Consider the following 22,475-nt stretch of genomic DNA (forward strand, 5'->3'; position numbering starts at 1 on the left):
CGGTTCTGTTTACTGCCACAGTCTCACAGCTCCAGTGACCCGGGTTCGGTTCTGTTTACTGCCACAGTCTCACAGCTCCAGTGTCCCGGGTTCGGTTCTGTTTACTGCCACAGTCTCACAGCTCCAGTGTCCCGGGTTCGGTTCTGTTTACTGCCACAGTCTCACAGCTCCAGTGTCCTGGGTACGGTTCTGTTTACTGCCACAGTCTCACAGCTCCAGTGACTCGGGTTCTGTTCTGTTTACTGCCACAGTCTCACAGCTCCAGTGACCTGGGTTCAGTTCTGTTTACTGCCACAGTCTCACAGCTCCAGTGACCTGGGTTCGGTTCTGTTCACTGCCACAGTCTCACAGCTCCAGTGACCTGGGTTCAGTTCTGTTTACTGCCACAGTCTCACAGCTCCATGACCTGGGTTCAGTTCTGTTTACTGCCACAGTCTCACAGCTCCATGACCTGGGTTCAGTTCTGTTTACTGCCACAGTCTCACAGCTCCAGTGACCTGGGTTCAGTTCTGTTTACTGCCACAGTCTCACAGCTCCAGTGACTCGGGTTCTGTTCTGTTTACTGCCACAGTCTCACAGCTCCAGTGACCTGGGTTCAGTTCTGTTTACTGCCACAGTCTCACAGCTCCATGATCTGGGTTCGGTTCTGTTTACTGCCACAGTCTCACCGCTCCAGTGTCCCGGGTTCAGTTCTGTTTACTGCCACAGTCTCACAGCTCCAGTGACCTGGGTTCGGTTCTGTTTACTGCCACAGTCTCACAGCTCCAGTGACCCGGGTTCAGTTCTGTTTACTGCCACAGCCTCACAGCTCCAGTGACCTGGGTTCGGTTCTGTTTTTTGCCAAAGTCTCACTGCTCCAGTGACCTGGGTTCGGTTCTGTTTACTGCCACAGTCTCACAGCTCCAGTGTCCCGGGTTCGGTTCTGTTTACTGCCACAGTCTCACCGCTCCAGTGTCCCGGGTTCGGTTCTGTTTACTGCCACAGTCTCACAGCTCCATTGACCCGGGTTCGGTTCTGTTTACTGCCACAGTCTCACAGCTCCAGTGACCTGGGTTCGGTTCTGTTTACTGCCACAGCCTCACAGCTCCAGTGACCTGGGTTCGGTTCTGTTTACTGCCTCAGTCTCACAGCTCCAGTGACTCGGGTTCGGTTCTGTTTACTGCCACAGTCTCACAGCTCCAGTGTCCCGGGTTCGGTTCTGTTTAATGCCACAGTCTCACAGATCCAGTGACCCGGGTTCGGTTCTGTTTACTGCCACAGTCTCACTGCTCCAGTGTCCCGGGTTCGGTTCTGTTTACTGCCACAGTCTCACAGCTCCAGTGACCTGGGTTCGGATCTGTTTACTGCCACAGTCTCACAGCTCCAAAGACCTGGGTTCGGTTCTGTTTACTGCCACAGTCTCACAGCTCCAGTGTCCCGGGTTCGGTTCTGTTTTTTGCCACAATCTCACAGCTCCAGTGTCCCGGGTTCATTTCTGTTTACTGCCACAGTCTCACAGCTCCAGTGACCTGGGTTCGGTTCTGTTTACTGCCACAGTCTCACAGCTCCAGTGTCCCGGGTTCGGTTCTGTTTTTTGCCACATTCTCACAGCTCCAGTGACCTGGGTTCGGTTGTGTTTACTGCCTCAGTCTCACAGCTCCAGTGACCTGGGTTCGGTTCTGTTCACTGCCACAGTCTCACAGCTCCAGTGTCCTGGGTTCGGTTCTGTTTACTGCCACAGTCTCACAGCTCCAGTGACCCGGGTTCGGTTCTGTTTACTGCCACAGTCTCACAGCTCCAGTGACCAGGGTTCGGTTCTGTTTACTGCCACAGCCTCACAGCTCCAGTGACCTGGGTTCGGTTCTGTTTACTGCCTCAGTCTCACAGCTCCAGTGACCTGGGTTCGGTTCTGTTTACTGCCACAGTCTCACAGCTCCAGTGACCCGGGTTCGGTTCTGTTTACTGCCACAGTCTCACAGCTCCATGACCTGGGTTCAGTTCTGTTTACTGCCACAGTCTCACAGCTCCAGTGTCCCGGGTTCAGTTCTGTTTACTGCCACAGTCTCACAGCTCCAGTGACCTGGGTTCGGTTCTGTTTACTGCCACAGTCTCACAGCTCCAGTGTCCCGGGTTCGGTTCTGTTTACTGCCACAGTCTCACAGCTCCAGTGTCCCGGGTTCGGTTCTGTTTTTTGCCACAATCTCACAGCTCCAGTGTCCCGGGTTCGGTTCTGTTTTTTGCCACAGTCTCACAGCTCCAGTGTCCCGGGTTCGGTTCTGTTTACTGCCACAGTCTCAAAGCTCCAGTGACCTGGGTTCGGTTCTGTTCACTGCCACAGTCTCACAGCTCCAGTGTCCTTGGTTCGGTTTTGTTTACTGCCACAGTCTCACAGCTCCAGTGTCCTGGGTTCGGTTCTGTTTACTGCCACAGTCTCACAGCTCCAGTGTCCCGGGTTCGGTTCTGTTTACTGCCACAGTCTCACAGCTCCAGTGTCCCGGGTTCGGTTCTGTTTACTGCCACAGTCTCACAGCTCCAGTGTCCTGGGTTCGGTTCTGTTTACTGCCACAGTCTCACAGCTCCAGTGACTCGGGTTCTGTTCTGTTTACTGCCACAGTCTCACAGCTCCAGTGACCTGGGTTCAGTTCTGTTTACTGCCACAGTCTCACAGCTCCAGTGACCTGGGTTCGGTTCTGTTTACTGCCACAGTCTCACAGCTCCAGTGACCTGGGTTCAGTTCTGTTTACTGCCACAGTCTCACAGCTCCATGACCTGGGTTCAGTTCTGTTTACTGCCACAGTCTCACAGCTCCATGTCCTGGGTTCAGTTCTGTTTACTGCCACAGTCTCACAGCTCCAGTGACCTGGGTTCAGTTCTGTTTACTGCCACAGTCTCACAGCTCCAGTGACTCGGGTTCTGTTCTGTTTACTGCCACAGTCTCACAGCTCCAGTGACCTGGGTTCAGTTCTGTTTACTGCCACAGTCTCACAGCTCCATGATCTGGGTTCGGTTCTGTTTACTGCCACAGTCTCACCGCTCCAGTGTCCCGGGTTCAGTTCTGTTTACTGCCACAGTCTCACAGCTCCAGTGACCTGGGTTCGGTTCTGTTTACTGCCACAGTCTCACAGCTCCAGTGACCCGGGTTCAGTTCTGTTTACTGCCACAGCCTCACAGCTCCAGTGACCTGGGTTCGGTTCTGTTTTTTGCCAAAGTCTCACAGCTCCAGTGACCTGGGTTCGGTTCTGTTTACTGCCACAGTCTCACAGCTCCAGTGTCCCGGGTTCGGTTCTGTTTACTGCCACAGTCTCACCGCTCCAGTGTCCCGGGTTCGGTTCTGTTTACTGCCACAGTCTCACAGCTCCATTGACCCGGGTTCGGTTCTGTTTACTGCCACAGTCTCACAGCTCCAGTGACCTGGGTTCGGTTCTGTTTACTGCCACAGCCTCACAGCTCCAGTGACCTGGGTTCGGTTCTGTTTACTGCCTCAGTCTCACAGCTCCAGTGACTCGGGTTCGGTTCTGTTTACTGCCACAGTCTCACAGCTCCAGTGTCCCGGGTTCGGTTCTGTTTAATGCCACAGTCTCACAGCTCCAGTGACCCGGGTTCGGTTCTGTTTACTGCCACAGTCTCACTGCTCCAGTGTCCCGGGTTCGGTTCTGTTTACTGCCACAGTCTCACAGCTCCAGTGACCTGGGTTCGGATCTGTTTACTGCCACAGTCTCACCGCTCCAGTGACCTGGGTTCGGTTCTGTTTACTGCCACAGCCTCACAGCTCCAGTGACCCGTGTTCGGTTCTGTTTACTGCCACAGTCTCACAGCTCCAGTGACCCGGGTTCGGCTCTGTTTACTGCCACAGTCTCACAGCTCCAGTGTCCCGGGTTCGGTTCTGTTTACTGCCACAGTCTCACAGCTCCAGTGTCCTGGGTTCGGTTCTGTTTACTGCCACAGTCTCACAGCTCCAGTGACCCGGGTTCGGTTCTGTTTCCTGCCACAGCCTCACAGCTCCAGTGACCCGGGTTCGGTTCTGTTTACTGCCGCAGTCTCACAGCTCCAGTGACCCGGGTTCAGTTCTGTTTACTGCCACAGTCTCACAGCTCCAGTGTCCTGGGTTCGGTTCTGTTTACTGCCACAGTCTCACAGCTCCAGTGTCCCGGGTTCGGTTCTGTTTACTGCCACAGTCTCACAGCTCCAGTGACCCGGGTTCGGTTCTGTTTACTGCCACAGTCTCACAGCTCCAGTGACCCGGTTTCAGTTCTGTTTACTGCCACAGCCTCACAGCTCCAGTGACCCGGGTTCGGTTCTGTTTACTGCCACAGTCTCACAGCTCCAGTGTCCTGTTTTCAGTTCTGTTTACTGCCACAGTCTCACAGCTCCAGTGACCTGGGTTCGGTTCTGTTTACTGCCACAGCCTCACAGCTCCAGTGACCCGGGTACGGTTCAGTTTACTGCCACAGTCTCACAGCTCCAGTGACCCGGGTTCGGTTCTGTTTACTGCCACAGCCTCACAGCTCCAGTGTCCCGGGTTCGGTTCTGTTTACTGCCACAGCCTCACAGCTCCAGTATCCCGGGTTCGGTTCTGTTTACTGCCACAGTCTCACAGTTCCAGTGACCTGGATTCGGTTCTGTTTACTGCCACAGTCTCACAGCTCCAGTGTCCCGGGTTCGGTTCTGTTTACTGCCACAGTCTCACAGCTCCAGTGTCCCGGGGTCGGTTCTGTTTTTTGCCACAGTCTCACAGCTCCAGTGACCTGGGTTCGGTTCTGTTTACTGCCACAGTCTCACAGCTCCAGAGACCCGGGTTCGGTTCTGTTTACTGCCACAGTCTCAAAGCTCCAGTGACCTGGGTTCGGATCTGTTTACTGCCACAGTCTCACAGCTCCAGTGTCCCGGGTTCGGTTCTGTTTTTTGCCACAATCTCACAGCTCCAGTGACCAGGGTTCGGTTCTGTTTACTGCCTCAGTCTCACAGCTCCAGTGACCTCGGTTCGGTTCTGTTCACTGCCACAGTCTCACAGCTCCAGTGTCCTGGGTTCGGTTCTGTTTACTGCCACAGTCTCACAGCTCCAGTGACCTGGGTTCGGTTCTGTTCACTGCCACAGTCTCACAGCTCCAGTGTCCTGGGTTCGGTTCTGTTTACTGCCACAGTCTCACAGCTCCAGTGACCCGGGTTCGGTTCTGTTTACTGCCACAGTCTCACAGCTCCAGTGACCTGGGTTCGGTTCTGTTTACTGCCACAGCCTCACAGCTAAAGTGACCTGGGTTCGGTTCTGTTTACTGCCTCAGTCTCACAGCTCCAGTGACCTGGGTTCGGTTCTGTTTACTGCCACAGTCTCACAGCTCCAGTGACTCGGGTTCGGTTCTGTTTACTGCAACAGTCTCACAGCTCCATGACCTGGGTTCAGTTCTGTTTACTGCCACAGTCTCACAGCTCCAGTGACCTGGGTTCGGTTCTGTTTACTGCCACAGCCTCACAGCTCCAGTGACCTGGGTTCGGTTCTGTTTACTGCCTCAGTCTCACAGCTCCAGTGACCTGGGTTCGGTTCTGTTTACTGCCACAGTCTCACAGCTCCAGTGACCCGGGTTCGGTTCTGTTTACTGCCACAGTCTCACAGCTCCATGACCTGGGTTCAGTTCTGTTCACTGCCACAGTCTCACAGCTCCAGTGTCCCGGGTTCAGTTCTGTTTACTGCCACAGTCTCACAGCTCCAGTGACCTGGGTTCGGTTGTGTTTACTGCCACAGTCTCACAGCTCCAGTGTCCCGGGTTCGGTTCTGTTTACTGCCACAGTCTCACAGCTCCAGTGTCCCGGGTTCGGTTCTGTTTTTTGCCACAATCTCACAGCTCCAGTGTCCCGGGTTCGGTTCTGTTTTTTGCCACAGTCTCACAGCTCCAGTGTCCCGGGTTCGGTTCTGTTTACTGCCACAGTCTCAAAGCTCCAGTGACCTGGGTTCGGTTCTGTTCACTGCCACAGTCTCACAGCTCCAGTGTCCTTGGTTCGGTTTTGTTTACTGCCACAGTCTCACAGCTCCAGTGTCCTGGGTTCGGTTCTGTTTACTGCCACAGTCTCACAGCTCCAGTGACCCGGGTTCGGTTCTGTTTACTGCCACAGTCTCACAGCTCCAGTGTCCCGGGTTCGGTTCTGTTTACTGCGACAGTCTCACAGCTCCAGTGTCCCGGGTTCGGTTCTGTTTACTGCCACAGTCTCACAGCTCCAGTGTCCTGGGTACGGTTCTGTTTACTGCCACAGTCTCACAGCTCCAGTGACTCGGGTTCTGTTCTGTTTACTGCCACAGTCTCACAGCTCCAGTGACCTGGGTTCAGTTCTGTTTACTGCCACAGTCTCACAGCTCCAGTGACCTGGGTTCGGTTCTGTTCACTGCCACAGTCTCACAGCTCCAGTGACCTGGGTTCAGTTCTGTTTACTGCCACAGTCTCACAGCTCCATGACCTGGGTTCAGTTCTGTTTACTGCCACAGTCTCACAGCTCCATGACCTGGGTTCAGTTCTGTTTACTGCCACAGTCTCACAGCTCCAGTGACCTGGGTTCAGTTCTGTTTACTGCCACAGTCTCACAGCTCCAGTGACTCGGGTTCTGTTCTCTTTACTGCCACAGTCTCACAGCTCCAGTGACCTGGGTTCAGTTCTGTTTACTGCCACAGTCTCACAGCTCCATGATCTGGGTTCGGTTCTGTTTACTGCCACAGTCTCACCGCTCCAGTGTCCCGGGTTCAGTTCTGTTTACTGCCACAGTCTCACAGCTCCAGTGACCTGGGTTCGGTTCTGTTTACTGCCACAGTCTCACAGCTCCAGTGACCCGGGTTCAGTTCTGTTTACTGCCACAGCCTCACAGCTCCAGTGACCTGGGTTCGGTTCTGTTTTTTGCCAAAGTCTCACAGCTCCAGTGACCTGGGTTCGGTTCTGTTTACTGCCACAGTCTCACAGCTCCAGTGTCCCGGGTTCGGTTCTGTTTACTGCCACAGTCTCACCGCTCCAGTGTCCCGGGTTCGGTTCTGTTTACTGCCACAGTCTCACAGCTCCATTGACCCGGGTTCGGTTCTGTTTACTGCCACAGTCTCACAGCTCCAGTGACCTGGGTTCGGTTCTGTTTACTGCCACAGCCTCACAGCTCCAGTGACATGGGTTCGGTTCTGTTTACTGCCTCAGTCTCACAGCTCCAGTGACTCGGGTTCGGTTCTGTTTACTGCCACAGTCTCACAGCTCCAGTGTCCCGGGTTCGGTTCTGTTTAATGCCACAGTCTCACAGATCCAGTGACCCGGGTTCGGTTCTGTTTACTGCCACAGTCTCACTGCTCCAGTGTCCCGGGTTCGGTTCTGTTTACTGCCACAGTCTCACAGCTCCAGTGACCTGGGTTCGGATCTGTTTACTGCCACAGTCTCACAGCTCCAAAGACCTGGGTTCGGTTCTGTTTACTGCCACAGTCTCACAGCTCCAGTGTCCCGGGTTCGGTTCTGTTTTTTGCCACAATCTCACAGCTCCAGTGTCCCGGGTTCAGTTCTGTTTACTGCCACAGTCTCACAGCTCCAGTGACCTGGGTTCGGTTCTGTTTACTGCCACAGTCTCACAGCTCCAGTGTCCCGGGTTCGGTTCAGTTTTTTGCCACATTCTCACAGCTCCAGTGACCTGGGTTCGGTTGTGTTTACTGCCTCAGTCTCACAGCTCCAGTGACCTGGGTTCGGTTCTGTTCACTGCCACAGTCTCACAGCTCCAGTGTCCTGGGTTCGGTTCTGTTTACTGCCACAGTCTCACAGCTCCAGTGACCCGGGTTCGGTTCTGTTTACTGCCACAGTCTCACAGCTCCAGTGACCAGGGTTCGGTTCTGTTTACTGCCACAGCCTCACAGCTCCAGTGACCTGGGTTCGGTTCTGTTTACTGCCTCAGTCTCACAGCTCCAGTGACCTGGGTTCGGTTCTGTTTACTGCCACAGTCTCACAGCTCCAGTGACCCGGGTTCGGTTCTGTTTACTGCCACAGTCTCACAGCTCCATGACCTGGGTTCAGTTCTGTTTACTGCCACAGTCTCACAGCTCCAGTGTCCCGGGTTCAGTTCTGTTTACTGCCACAGTCTCACAGCTCCAGTGACCTGGGTTCGGTTCTGTTTACTGCCACAGTCTCACAGCTCCAGTGTCCCGGGTTCGGTTCTGTTTACTGCCACAGTCTCACAGCTCCAGTGTCCCGGGTTCGGTTCTGTTTTTTGCCACAATCTCACAGCTCCAGTGTCCCGGGTTCGGTTCTGTTTTTTGCCACAGTCTCACAGCTCCAGTGTCCCGGGTTCGGTTCTGTTTACTGCCACAGTCTCAAAGCTCCAGTGACCTGGGTTCGGTTCTGTTCACTGCCACAGTCTCACAGCTCCAGTGTCCCGCGTTCGGTTTTGTTTACTGCCACAGTCTCACAGCTCCAGTGTCCTGGGTTCGGTTCTGTTTACTGCCACAGTCTCACAGCTCCAGTGTCCCGGGTTCGGTTCTGTTTACTGCCACAGTCTCACAGCTCCAGTGTCCCGGGTTCGGTTCTGTTTACTGCCACAGTCTCACAGCTCCAGTGTCCTGGGTTCGGTTCTGTTTACTGCCACAGTCTCACAGCTCCAGTGACTCGGGTTCTGTTCTGTTTACTGCCACAGTCTCACAGCTCCAGTGACCTGGGTTCAGTTCTGTTTACTGCCACAGTCTCACAGCTCCAGTGACCTGGGTTCGGTTCTGTTTACTGCCACAGTCTCACAGCTCCAGTGACCTGGGTTCAGTTCTGTTTACTGCCACAGTCTCACAGCTCCATGACCTGGGTTCAGTTCTGTTTACTGCCACAGTCTCACAGCTCCATGACCTGGGTTCAGTTCTGTTTACTGCCACAGTCTCACAGCTCCAGTGACCTGGGTTCAGTTCTGTTTACTGCCACAGTCTCACAGCTCCAGTGACTCGGGTTCTGTTCTGTTTACTGCCACAGTCTCACAGCTCCAGTGACCTGGGTTCAGTTCTGTTTACTGCCACAGTCTCACAGCTCCATGATCTGGGTTCGGTTCTGTTTACTGCCACAGTCTCACCGCTCCAGTGTCCCGGGTTCAGTTCTGTTTACTGCCACAGTCTCACAGCTCCAGTGACCTGGGTTCGGTTCTGTTTACTGCCACAGTCTCACAGCTCCAGTGACCCGGGTTCAGTTCTGTTTACTGCCACAGCCTCACAGCTCCAGTGACCTGGGTTCGGTTCTGTTTTTTGCCAAAGTCTCACAGCTCCAGTGACCTGGGTTCGGTTCTGTTTACTGCCACAGTCTCACAGCTCCAGTGTCCCGGGTTCGGTTCTGTTTACTGCCACAGTCTCACCGCTCCAGTGTCCCGGGTTCTGTTCTGTTTACTGCCACAGTCTCACAGCTCCATTGACCCGGGTTCGGTTCTGTTTACTGCCACAGTCTCACAGCTCCAGTGACCTGGGTTCGGTTCTGTTTACTGCCACAGCCTCACAGCTCCAGTGACCTGGGTTCGGTTCTGTTTACTGCCTCAGTCTCACAGCTCCAGTGACTCGGGTTCGGTTCTGTTTACTGCCACAGTCTCACAGCTCCAGTGTCCCGGGTTCGGTTCTGTTTAATGCCACAGTCTCACAGCTCCAGTGACCCGGGTTCGGTTCTGTTTACTGCCACAGTCTCACTGCTCCAGTGTCCCGGGTTCGGTTCTGTTTACTGCCACAGTCTCACAGCTCCAGTGACCTGGGTTCGGATCTGTTTACTGCCACAGTCTCACCGCTCCAGTGACCTGGGTTCGGTTCTGTTTACTGCCACAGCCTCACAGCTCCAGTGACCCGTGTTCGGTTCTGTTTACTGCCACAGTCTCACAGCTCCAGTGACCCGGGTTCGGCTCTGTTTACTGCCACAGTCTCACAGCTCCAGTGTCCCGGGTTCGGTTCTGTTTACTGCCACAGTCTCACAGCTCCAGTGTCCTGGGTTCGGTTCTGTTTACTGCCACAGTCTCACAGCTCCAGTGACCCGGGTTCGGTTCTGTTTCCTGCCACAGCCTCACAGCTCCAGTGACCCGGGTTCGGTTCTGTTTACTGCCGCAGTCTCACAGCTCCAGTGACCCGGGTTCAGTTCTGTTTACTGCCACAGTCTCACAGCTCCAGTGTCCTGGGTTCGGTTCTGTTTACTGCCACAGTCTCACAGCTCCAGTGTCCCGGGTTCGGTTCTGTTTACTGCCACAGTCTCACAGCTCCAGTGACCCGGGTTCGGTTCTGTTTACTGCCACAGTCTCACAGCTCCAGTGACCCGGTTTCAGTTCTGTTTACTGCCACAGCCTCACAGCTCCAGTGACCCGGGTTCGGTTCTGTTTACTGCCACAGTCTCACAGCTCCAGTGTCCTGTTTTCAGTTCTGTTTACTGCCACAGTCTCACAGCTCCAGTGACCTGGGTTCGGTTCTGTTTACTGCCACAGCCTCACAGCTCCAGTGACCCGGGTACGGTTCAGTTTACTGCCACAGTCTCACAGCTCCAGTGACCCGGGTTCGGTTCTGTTTACTGCCACAGCCTCACAGCTCCAGTGTCCCGGGTTCGGTTCTGTTTACTGCCACAGTCTCACAGCTCCAGTATCCCGGGTTCGGTTCTGTTTACTGCCACAGTCTCACAGTTCCAGTGACCTGGATTCGGTTCTGTTTACTGCCACAGTCTCACAGCTCCAGTGTCCCGGGTTCGGTTCTGTTTACTGCCACAGTCTCACAGCTCCAGTGTCCCGGGGTCGGTTCTGTTTTTTGCCACAGTCTCACAGCTCCAGTGACCTGGGTTCGGTTCTGTTTACTGCCACAGTCTCACAGCTCCAGAGACCCGGGTTCGGTTCTGTTTACTGCCACAGTCTCAAAGCTCCAGTGACCTGGTTCGGATCTGTTTACTGCCACAGTCTCACAGCTCCAGTGTCCCGGGTTCGGTTCTGTTTTTTGCCACAATCTCTCAGCTCCAGTGACCAGGGTTCGGTTCTGTTTACTGCCTCAGTCTCACAGCTCCAGTGACCTCGGTTCGGTTCTGTTCACTGCCACAGTCTCACAGCTCCAGTGTCCTGGGTTCGGTTCTGTTTACTGCCACAGTCTCACAGCTCCAGTGACCTGGGTTCGGTTCTGTTCACTGCCACAGTCTCACAGCTCCAGTGTCCTGGGTTCGGTTCTGTTTACTGCCACAGTCTCACAGCTCCAGTGACCCGGGTTCGGTTCTGTTTACTGCCACAGTCTCACAGCTCCAGTGACCTGGGTTCGGTTCTGTTTACTGCCACAGCCTCACAGCTCCAGTGACCTGGGTTCGGTTCTGTTTACTGCCTCAGTCTCACAGCTCCAGTGACCTGGGTTCGGTTCTGTTTACTGCCACAGTCTCACAGCTCCAGTGACTCGGGTTCGGTTCTGTTTACTGCAACAGTCTCACAGCTCCATGACCTGGGTTCAGTTCTGTTTACTGCCACAGTCTCACAGCTCCAGTGTCCCGGGTTCACTTCTGTTTACTGCCACAGTCTCACAGCTCCAGTGACCTGGGTTCGGTTCTGTTTACTGCCACAGTCTCACAGCTCCAGTGTCCCGGGTTCGGTTCTGTTTACTGCCACAGTCTCACAGCTCCAGTGTCCCGGGTTCGGTTCTGTTTTTTGCCACAATCTCACAGCTCCAGTGTCCCGGGTTCAGTTCTGTTTACTGACACAGCCTCACAGCTCCAGTGACCTGGGTTCGGTTCTGTTTTTTGCCACAATCTCACAGCTCCAGTGTCCCGGGTTCGGTTCTGTTTTTTGCCACAGTCTCACAGCTCCAGTGTCCCGGGTTCGGTTCTGTTTACTGCCACAGTCTCAAAGCTCCATTGACCTGGGTTCGGTTCTGTTCACTGCCACAGTCTCACAGCTCCAGTGTCCTGGGTTCGGTTCTGTTTACTGCCACAGTCTCACAACTCCAGTGTCCTGGGTTCGGTTCTGTTTACTGCCACAGTCTCACAGCTCCAGTGACCCGGGTTCGGTTCTGTTTACTGCCACAGTCTCACAGCTCCAGTGACCCGGGTTCGGTTCTGTTCACTGCCACAGTCTCACAGCTCCAGTGACTCGGGTTCTGTTCTGTTTACTGCCACAGTTTCACAGCTCCAGTGACCTGGGTTCAGTTCTGTTTACTGCCACAGTCTCACAGCTTCAGTGACCCGGGTTCGGTTCTGTTTACTGCCACAGTCTCACAGCTCCATGACCTGGGTTCAGTTCTGTTTACTGCCACAGTCTCACAGCTCCATGACCTGGGTTCAGTTCTGTTTACTGCCACAGTCTCACAGCTCCAGTGACCTGGGTTCAGTTCTGTTTACTGCCACAGTCTCACAGCTCCATGACCTGGGTTCAGTTCTGTTTACTGCCACAGTCTCACAGCTCCGGTGACCTGGGTTCAGTTCTGTTTACTGCCACAGCCTCACAGCTCCAGTGACCTGGGTTCGGTTCTGTTTTTTGCCACAGTCTCACAGCTCCAGTGACCTGGGTTCAGTTCTGTTTACTGCCACAGTCTCACAGCTCCAGTGTCCCGGGTTCGGTTCTGTTTACTGCCACAGTCTCACCGCTCCAGTGTCCCGGGTTCGGTTCTGTTTACTGCCACAGTCTCACCGCTCCAGTGTCCCGGGTTCGGTTCTGTTTACTGCCACAGTCTCACAGCTCCAGTGTCCCGGGTTCGGTTCTGTTCACTGCCACAGTCTCACAGCTCCAGTGTCCCGGGTTCGGTTCTGTTTACTGCCACAGTCTCACAGCTCCAGTGACCTGGGTTCGGTTCTGTTTACTGCCACAGCCTCACAGCTCCAGTGACCTGGGTTCGGTTCTGTTTACTGCCTCAGTCTCACAGCTCCAGTGACCCGGGTTCGTTTCTGTTTACTGCCACAGTCTCAAAGCTTCAGTGTCCCGGGTTCGGTTCTGTTTACTGCCACAATCTCACAGCTCCAGTGACCCGGGTTCGGTTCTGTTTACTGCCACAGTCTCACAGCTCCAGTGTCCCGGGTTCGGTTCTGTTTACTGCCACAGTCTCACAGCTCCAGTGACCTGGGTTCGGTTCTGTTTACTGCCACAGTCTCACCGCTCCAGTGACCTGGGTTCGGTTCTGTTTACTGCCACAGCCTCACAGCTCCAGTGACCCGGGTTCGTTTCTGTTTACTGCCACAGTCTCACAGCTCCAGTGACCCGGGTTCGGTTCTGTTTACTGCCACAGTCTCACAGTTCCAGTGTCCCGGATTCGGTTCTGTTTACTGCCACAGTCTCACAGCTCCAGTCTCCTGGGTTCGGTTCTGTTTACTGCCACAGTCTCACAGCTCCAGTGTCCCGGGTTCGGTTCTGTTTACTGCCACAGCCTCACAGCTCCAGTGACCCGGGTTCGGTTCTGTTTACTGCCACAGTCTCACAGCTCCAGTGACCCGGGTTCAGTTCTGTTTACTGCCACAGTCTCACAGCTCCAGTGTCCTGGGTTCGGTTCTGTTTACTGCCACAGTCTCACAGCTCCAGTGTCCCGGGTTCGGTTCTGTTTACTGCCACAGTCTCACAGCTCCAGTGACCCGGGTTCGGTTCTGTTTACTGCCACAGCCTCACAGCTCCAGTGACCCGGGTTCGGTTCTGTTTACTGCCACAGTCTCACAGCTCCAGTGTCCTGTTTTCAGTTCTGTTTACTGCCACAGTCTCACAGCTCCAGTGACCTGGGTTCGGTTCTGTTTACTGCCACAGCCTCACAGCTCCAGTGACCCGGGTTCGGTTCTGTTTACTGCCACAGTCTCACAGCTCCAGTGACCCGGGTTCGGTTCTGTTTACTGCCACAGCCTCACAGCTTCAGTGTCCTGGGTTCGGTTCTGTTTACTGCCACAGTCTCACAGCTCCAGTATCCCGGGTTCGGTTCTGTTTACTGCCACAGTCTCACAGCTCCAGTGACCTGGATTCGGTTCTGTTTACTGCCACAGTCTCACAGCTCCAGTGTCCCGGGTTCGGTTCTGTTTACTGCCACAGTCTCACAGCTCTAGTGTCCCGGGGTCGGTTCTGTTTTTTGCCACAGTCTCACAGCTCCAGTGACCTGGTTTCGGTTCTGTTTTTTGCCGCAGTCTCACAGCTCCAGTGTCCCGGGTTCAGTTCTGTTTACTGCCACAGTCTCACAGCTCCAGTTTCCCGGGTTCGGTTCTGTTTACTGCCACAGTCTCAAAGCTCCAGTGACCTGGGTTCGGTTCTGTTCACTGCCACAGTCTCACAGCTCCAGTGTCCCGGGTCCAGTTCTGTTTACTGCCACAGTCTCACAGCTCCAGTGTCCCGGGTTCGGTTCTGTTTACTGCCACAGTCTCACAGCTCCAGTGACCCGGGTTCGGTTCTGTTTACTGCCACAGTCTCACAGCTCCAGTGACCTGGGTTCAGTTCTGCTTACAGCCACAGTCTCACAGCTCCAGTGTCCCGGGTTCGGTTCTGTTTACTGCCACAGTCTCACAGCTCCGGTGTCCCGGGTTCGGTTCTGTTTACTGCCACAGTCTCACAGCTCCAAAGAACTGGGTTCGGTTCTGTTTACTGCCACAGTCTCACAGCTCCAGTGTCCCGGGTTCGGTTCTGTTTTTTGCCACAATCTCACAGCTCCAGTGTCCCGGGTTCAGTTCTGTTTACTGCCACAGTCTCACAGCTCCAGTGTCCTGGGTTCGGTTCTGTTTACTGCCACAGTCTCACAGCTCCAGTGACCTGGGTTCGGCTCTGTTTACTGCCACAGTCTCACAGGTCCAGTGACCCGGGTTCGGTTCTGTTTACTGCCACAGTCTCACAGCTCCAGTGACCTGGGTTCAGTTCTGTTTACTGCCACAGTCTCACAGCTCCAGTGTCCCGGGTTCGTTTCTGTTTACTGCCACAGTCTCACAGCTCCGGTGTCCCGGGTTCGGTTCTGTTTACTGGCACAGTCTCACAGCTCCAAAGACCTGGGTTCGGTTCTGTTTACTGCCACAGTCTCACAGCTCCAGTGTCCCGGGTTCGGTTCTGTTTACTGCCACAGTCTCACAGCTCCAGTGACCCGGGTTCGGTTCTGTTTACTGCCACAGTCTCACAGCTCCAGTGACCTGGGTTCGGTTCTGTTTACTGCCACAGCCTCACAGCTCCAGTGACCCGGGTTCGGTTCTGTTTACTGCCACAGTCTCACAGCTCCAGTGACCCGGGTTCGGTTCTGTTTACTGCCACAGCCTCACAGCTCCAGTGTCCCGGGTTCGGTTCTGTTTACTGCCACAGTGTCACAGCTCCAGTATCCCGGGTTCGGTTCTGTTTACTGCCACAGTCTCACAGCTCCAGTGACCTGGATTCGGTTCTGTTTACTGCCACAGTCTCACAGCTCCAGTGTCCCGGGTTCGGTTCTGTTTACTGCCACAGTCTCACAGCTCTAGTGTCCCGGGGTCGGTTCTGTTTTTTGCCACAGTCTCACAGCTCCAGTGACCTGGTTTCGGTTCTGTTTTTTGCCGCAGTCTCACAGCTCCAGTGTCCCGGGTTCAGTTCTGTTTACTGCCACAGTCTCAAAGCTCCAGTGACCTGGGTTCGGTTCTGTTTACTGCCACAGTCTCACAGCTCCAGTGACCCGGGTTCAGTTCTGTTTACTGCCACAGCCTCACAGCTCCAGTGACCTGGGTTCGGTTCTGTTTTTTGCCAAAGTCTCACAGCTCCAGTGACCTGGGTTCGGTTCTGTTTACTGCCACAGTCTCACAGCTCCAGTGTCCCGGGTTCGGTTCTGTTTACTGACACAGTCTCACCGCTCCAGTGTCCCGGGTTCGGTTCTGTTTACTGCCACAGTCTCACAGCTCCATTGACCCGGTTTCGGTTCTGTTTACTGCCACAGTCTCACAGCTCCAGTGACCTGGGATCGGTTCTGTTTACTGCCACAGCCTCACAGCTACAGTGACCTGGGTTCGGTTCTGTTTACTGCCTCAGTCTCACAGCTCCAGTGACTCGGGTTCGGTTCTGTTTACTGCCACAGTCTCACAGCTCCAGTGTCCCGGGTTCGGTTCTGTTTAATGCCACAGTCTCACAGCTCCAGTGACCCGGGTTCGGTTCTGTTTACTGCCACAGTCTCACTGCTCCAGTGTCCCGGGTTCGGTTCTGTTTACTGCCACAGTCTCACAGCTCCAGTGACCTGGGTTCGGATCTGTTTACTGCCACAGTCTCACCGCTCCAGAGACCTGGGTTCGGTTCTGTTTACTGCCACAGCCTCACAGCTCCAGTGACCCGGGTTCGGTTCTGTTTACTGCCACAGTCTCACAGCTCCAGTGACCCGGGTTCAGTTCTGTTTACTGCCACAGTCTCACAGCTCCAGTGTCCTGGGTTCGGTTCTGTTTACTGCCACAGTCTCACAGCTCCAGTGTCCCGGGTTCGGTTCTGTTTACTGCCACAGTCTCACAGCTCCAGTGACCCGGGTTCGGTTCTGTTTACTGCCACAGTCTCACAGCTCCAGTGACCTGGGTTCGGTTCTGTTTACTGCCACAGCCTCACAGCTCCAGTGACCCGGGTTCGGTTCAGTTTACTGCCACAGTCTCACAGCTCCAGTGACCCGGGTTCGGTTCTGTTTACTGCCACAGCCTCACAGCTCCAGTGTCCCGGGTTCGGTTCTGTTTACTGCCACAGTCTCACAGCTCCAGTGTCCCGGGTTCGGTTCTGTTTACTGCCACAGTCTCACAGCTCCAGTGTCCCGCGGTCGGTTCTGTTTTTTGCCACAGTCTCACAGCTCGAGTGACCAGGGTTCGGTTCTGTTTACTGCCACAGTCTCACAGCTCCAGTGTCCCGGGTTCGGTTCTGTTCACTGCCACAGTCTCACAGCTCCAGTGTCCTGGGTTCGGTTCTGTTTACTGCCACAGTCTCACAGCTCCAGTGACCCGGGTTCGGTTCTGTTTACTGCCACAGTCTCACAGCTCCAGTGACCTGGGTTCGGTTCTGTTTACTGCCACAGCCTCACAGCTCCAGTGACCTGGGTTCGGTTCTGTTTACTGCCTCAGTCTCACAGCTCCAGTGACCTGGGTTCGGTTCTGTTTACTGCCTCAGTCTCACAGCTCCAGTGACCTCGGTTTGGTTCTGTTCACTGCCACAGTCTCACAGCTCCAGTGTCCTGGGTTCGGTTCTGTTTACTGCCACAGTCTCACAGCTCCAGTGACCTGGGTTCGGTTCTGTTCACTGCCACAGTCTCACAGCTCCAGTGTCCTGGGTTCGGTTCTGTTTACTGCCACAGTCTCACAGCTCCAGTGACCCGGGTTCGGTTCTGTTTACTGCCACAGTCTCACAGCTCCAGTGACCTGGGTTCGGTTCTGTTTACTGCCACAGCCTCACAGCTCCAGTGACCTGGGTTCGGTTCTGTTTACTGCCTCAGTCTCACAGCTCCAGTGACCTGGGTTCGGTTCTGTTTACTGCCACAGTCTCACAGCTCCAGTGACCCGGGTTCGGTTCTGTTTACTGCCACAGTCTCACAGCTCCATGACCTGGGTTCAGTTCTGTTTACTGCCACAGTCTCACAGCTCCAGTGTCCCGGGTTCAGTTCTGTTTACTGCCACAGTCTCACAGCTCCAGTGACCTGGGTTCGGTTCTGTTTACTGCCACAGTCTCACAGCTCCAGTGTCCCGGGTTCGGTTCTGTTTACTGCCACAGTCTCACAGCTCCAGTGTCCCGGGTTCGGTTCTGTTTTTTGCCACAATCTCACAGCTCCAGTGTCCCGGGTTCAGTTCTGTTTACTGACACAGCCTCACAGCTCCAGTGACCTGGGTTCGATTCTGTTTTTTGCCACAATCTCACAGCTCGAGTGTCCCGGGTTCGGTTCTGTTTTTTGCCACAGTCTCACAGCTCCAGTGTCCCGGGTTCGGTTCTGTTTACTGCCACAGTCTCACAGCTCCAGTGACCCGGGTTCGGTTCTGTTTACTGCCACAGCCTCACAGCTCCAGTGTCCCGGGTTCGGTTCTGTTTACTGCCACAGTCTCACAGCTCCAGTATCCCGGGTTCGGTTCTGTTTACTGCCACAGTCTCACAGCTCCAGTGACCTGGATTCGGTTCTGTTTACTGCCACAGTCTCACAGCTCCAGTGTCCCGGGTTCGGTTCTGTTTACTGCCACAGTCTCACAGCTCCAGTGTCCCGCGGTCGGTTCTGTTTTTTGCCACAGTCTCACAGCTCCAGTGACCTGGGTTCGGTTCTGGTTACTGCCACAGTCTCACAGCTCCAGTGTCCCGGGTTCGGTTCTGTTTACTGCCACAGTCTCACCGCTCCAGTGTCCCGGGTTCTGTTCTGTTTACTGCCACAGTCTCACAGCTCCATTGACCCGGGTTCGGTTCTGTTTACTGCCACAGTCTCACAGCTCCAGTGACCTGGGTTCGGTTCTGTTTACTGCCACAGCCTCACAGCTCCAGTGACCTGGGTTCGGTTCTGTTTACTGCCTCAGTCTCACAGCTCCAGTGACTCGGGTTCGGTTCTGTTTACTGCCACAGTCTCACAGCTCCAGTGTCCCGGGTTCGGTTCTGTTTAATGCCACAGTCTCACAGCTCCAGTGACCCGGGTTCGGTTCTGTTTACTGCCACAGTCTCACTGCTCCAGTGTCCCGGGTTCGGTTCTGTTTACTGCCACAGTCTCACAGCTCCAGTGACCTGGGTTCGGATCTGTTTACTGCCACAGTCTCACCGCTCCAGTGACCTGGGTTCGGTTCTGTTTACTGCCACAGCCTCACAGCTCCAGTGACCCGTGTTCGGTTCTGTTTACTGCCACAGTCTCACAGCTCCAGTGACCCGGGTTCGGCTCTGTTTACTGCCACAGTCTCACAGCTCCAGTGTCCCGGGTTCGGTTCTGTTTACTGCCACAGTCTCACAGCTCCAGTGTCCTGGGTTCGGTTCTGTTTACTGCCACAGTCTCACAGCTCCAGTGACCCGGGTTCGGTTCTGTTTCCTGCCACAGCCTCACAGCTCCAGTGACCCGGGTTCGGTTCTGTTTACTGCCGCAGTCTCACAGCTCCAGTGACCCGGGTTCAGTTCTGTTTACTGCCACAGTCTCACAGCTCCAGTGTCCTGGGTTCGGTTCTGTTTACTGCCACAGTCTCACAGCTCCAGTGTCCCGGGTTCGGTTCTGTTTACTGCCACAGTCTCACAGCTCCAGTGACCCGGGTTCGGTTCTGTTTACTGCCACAGTCTCACAGCTCCAGTGACCCGGTTTCAGTTCTGTTTACTGCCACAGCCTCACAGCTCCAGTGACCCGGGTTCGGTTCTGTTTACTGCCACAGTCTCACAGCTCCAGTGTCCTGTTTTCAGTTCTGTTTACTGCCACAGTCTCACAGCTCCAGTGACCTGGGTTCGGTTCTGTTTACTGCCACAGCCTCACAGCTCCAGTGACCCGGGTACGGTTCAGTTTACTGCCACAGTCTCACAGCTCCAGTGACCCGGGTTCGGTTCTGTTTACTGCCACAGCCTCACAGCTCCAGTGTCCCGGGTTCGGTTCTGTTTACTGCCACAGTCTCACAGCTCCAGTATCCCGGGTTCGGTTCTGTTTACTGCCACAGTCTCACAGTTCCAGTGACCTGGATTCGGTTCTGTTTACTGCCACAGTCTCACAGCTCCAGTGTCCCGGGTTCGGTTCTGTTTACTGCCACAGTCTCACAGCTCCAGTGTCCCGGGGTCGGTTCTGTTTTTTGCCACAGTCTCACAGCTCCAGTGACCTGGGTTCGGTTCTGTTTACTGCCACAGTCTCACAGCTCCAGAGACCCGGGTTCGGTTCTGTTTACTGCCACAGTCTCAAAGCTCCAGTGACCTGGTTCGGATCTGTTTACTGCCACAGTCTCACAGCTCCAGTGTCCCGGGTTCGGTTCTGTTTTTTGCCACAATCTCTCAGCTCCAGTGACCAGGGTTCGGTTCTGTTTACTGCCTCAGTCTCACAGCTCCAGTGACCTCGGTTCGGTTCTGTTCACTGCCACAGTCTCACAGCTCCAGTGTCCTGGGTTCGGTTCTGTTTACTGCCACAGTCTCACAGCTCCAGTGACCTGGGTTCGGTTCTGTTCACTGCCACAGTCTCACAGCTCCAGTGTCCTGGGTTCGGTTCTGTTTACTGCCACAGTCTCACAGCTCCAGTGACCCGGGTTCGGTTCTGTTTACTGCCACAGTCTCACAGCTCCAGTGACCTGGGTTCGGTTCTGTTTACTGCCACAGCCTCACAGCTCCAGTGACCTGGGTTCGGTTCTGTTTACTGCCTCAGTCTCACAGCTCCAGTGACCTGGGTTCGGTTCTGTTTACTGCCACAGTCTCACAGCTCCAGTGACTCGGGTTCGGTTCTGTTTACTGCAACAGTCTCACAGCTCCATGACCTGGGTTCAGTTCTGTTTACTGCCACAGTCTCACAGCTCCAGTGTCCCGGGTTCACTTCTGTTTACTGCCACAGTCTCACAGCTCCAGTGACCTGGGTTCGGTTCTGTTTACTGCCACAGTCTCACAGCTCCAGTGTCCCGGGTTCGGTTCTGTTTACTGCCACAGTCTCACAGCTCCAGTGTCCCGGGTTCGGTTCTGTTTTTTGCCACAATCTCACAGCTCCAGTGTCCCGGGTTCAGTTCTGTTTACTGACACAGCCTCACAGCTCCAGTGACCTGGGTTCGGTTCTGTTTTTTGCCACAATCTCACAGCTCCAGTGTCCCGGGTTCGGTTCTGTTTTTTGCCACAGTCTCACAGCTCCAGTGTCCCGGGTTCGGTTCTGTTTACTGCCACAGTCTCAAAGCTCCATTGACCTGGGTTCGGTTCTGTTCACTGCCACAGTCTCACAGCTCCAGTGTCCTGGGTTCGGTTCTGTTTACTGCCACAGTCTCACAACTCCAGTGTCCTGGGTTCGGTTCTGTTTACTGCCACAGTCTCACAGCTCCAGTGACCCGGGTTCGGTTCTGTTTACTGCCACAGTCTCACAGCTCCAGTGACCCGGGTTCGGTTCTGTTCACTGCCACAGTCTCACAGCTCCAGTGACTCGGGTTCTGTTCTGTTTACTGCCACAGTTTCACAGCTCCAGTGACATGGGTTCAGTTCTGTTTACTGCCACAGTCTCACAGCTTCAGTGACCCGGGTTCGGTTCTGTTTACTGCCACAGTCTCACAGCTCCATGACCTGGGTTCAGTTCTGTTTACTGCCACAGTCTCACAGCTCCATGACCTGGGTTCAGTTCTGTTTACTGCCACAGTCTCACAGCTCCAGTGACCTGGGTTCAGTTCTGTTTACTGCCACAGTCTCACAGCTCCATGACCTGGGTTCAGTTCTGTTTACTGCCACAGTCTCACAGCTCCGGTGACCTGGGTTCAGTTCTGTTTACTGCCACAGCCTCACAGCTCCAGTGACCTGGGTTCGGTTCTGTTTTTTGCCACAGTCTCACAGCTCCAGTGACCTGGGTTCAGTTCTGTTTACTGCCACAGTCTCACAGCTCCAGTGTCCCGGGTTCGGTTCTGTTTACTGCCACAGTCTCACCGCTCCAGTGTCCCGGGTTCGGTTCTGTTTACTGCCACAGTCTCACCGCTCCAGTGTCCCGGGTTCGGTTCTGTTTACTGCCACAGTCTCACAGCTCCAGTGTCCCGGGTTCGGTTCTGTTCACTGCCACAGTCTCACAGCTCCAGTGTCCCGGGTTCGGTTCTGTTTACTGCCACAGTCTCACAGCTCCAGTGACCTGGGTTCGGTTCTGTTTACTGCCACAGCCTCACAGCTCCAGTGACCTGGGTTCGGTTCTGTTTACTGCCTCAGTCTCACAGCTCCAGTGACCCGGGTTCGTTTCTGTTTACTGCCACAGTCTCAAAGCTTCAGTGTCCCGGGTTCGGTTCTGTTTACTGCCACAATCTCACAGCTCCAGTGACCCGGGTTCGGTTCTGTTTACTGCCACAGTCTCACAGCTCCAGTGTCCCGGGTTCGGTTCTGTTTACTGCCACAGTCTCACAGCTCCAGTGACCTGGGTTCGGTTCTGTTTACTGCCACAGTCTCACCGCTCCAGTGACCTGGGTTCGGTTCTGTTTACTGCCACAGCCTCACAGCTCCAGTGACCCGGGTTCGTTTCTGTTTACTGCCACAGTCTCACAGCTCCAGTGACCCGGGTTCGGTTCTGTTTACTGCCACAGTCTCACAGTTCCAGTGTCCCGGATTCGGTTCTGTTTACTGCCACAGTCTCACAGCTCCAGTCTCCTGGGTTCGGTTCTGTTTACTGCCACAGTCTCACAGCTCCAGTGTCCCGGGTTCGGTTCTGTTTACTGCCACAGCCTCACAGCTCCAGTGACCCGGGTTCGGTTCTGTTTACTGCCACAGTCTCACAGCTCCAGTGACCCGGGTTCAGTTCTGTTTACTGCCACAGTCTCACAGCTCCAGTGTCCTGGGTTCGGTTCTGTTTACTGCCACAGTCTCACAGCTCCAGTGTCCCGGGTTCGGTTCTGTTTACTGCCACAGTCTCACAGCTCCAGTGACCCGGGTTCGGTTCTGTTTACTGCCACAGCCTCACAGCTCCAGTGACCCGGGTTCGGTTCTGTTTACTGCCACAGTCTCACAGCTCCAGTGTCCTGTTTTCAGTTCTG

The sequence above is a fragment of the Heterodontus francisci genome, unplaced genomic scaffold (genome assembly GCF_036365525.1).
Source record: "Heterodontus francisci isolate sHetFra1 unplaced genomic scaffold, sHetFra1.hap1 HAP1_SCAFFOLD_121, whole genome shotgun sequence".
Taxonomy (NCBI): domain Eukaryota; kingdom Metazoa; phylum Chordata; class Chondrichthyes; order Heterodontiformes; family Heterodontidae; genus Heterodontus; species Heterodontus francisci.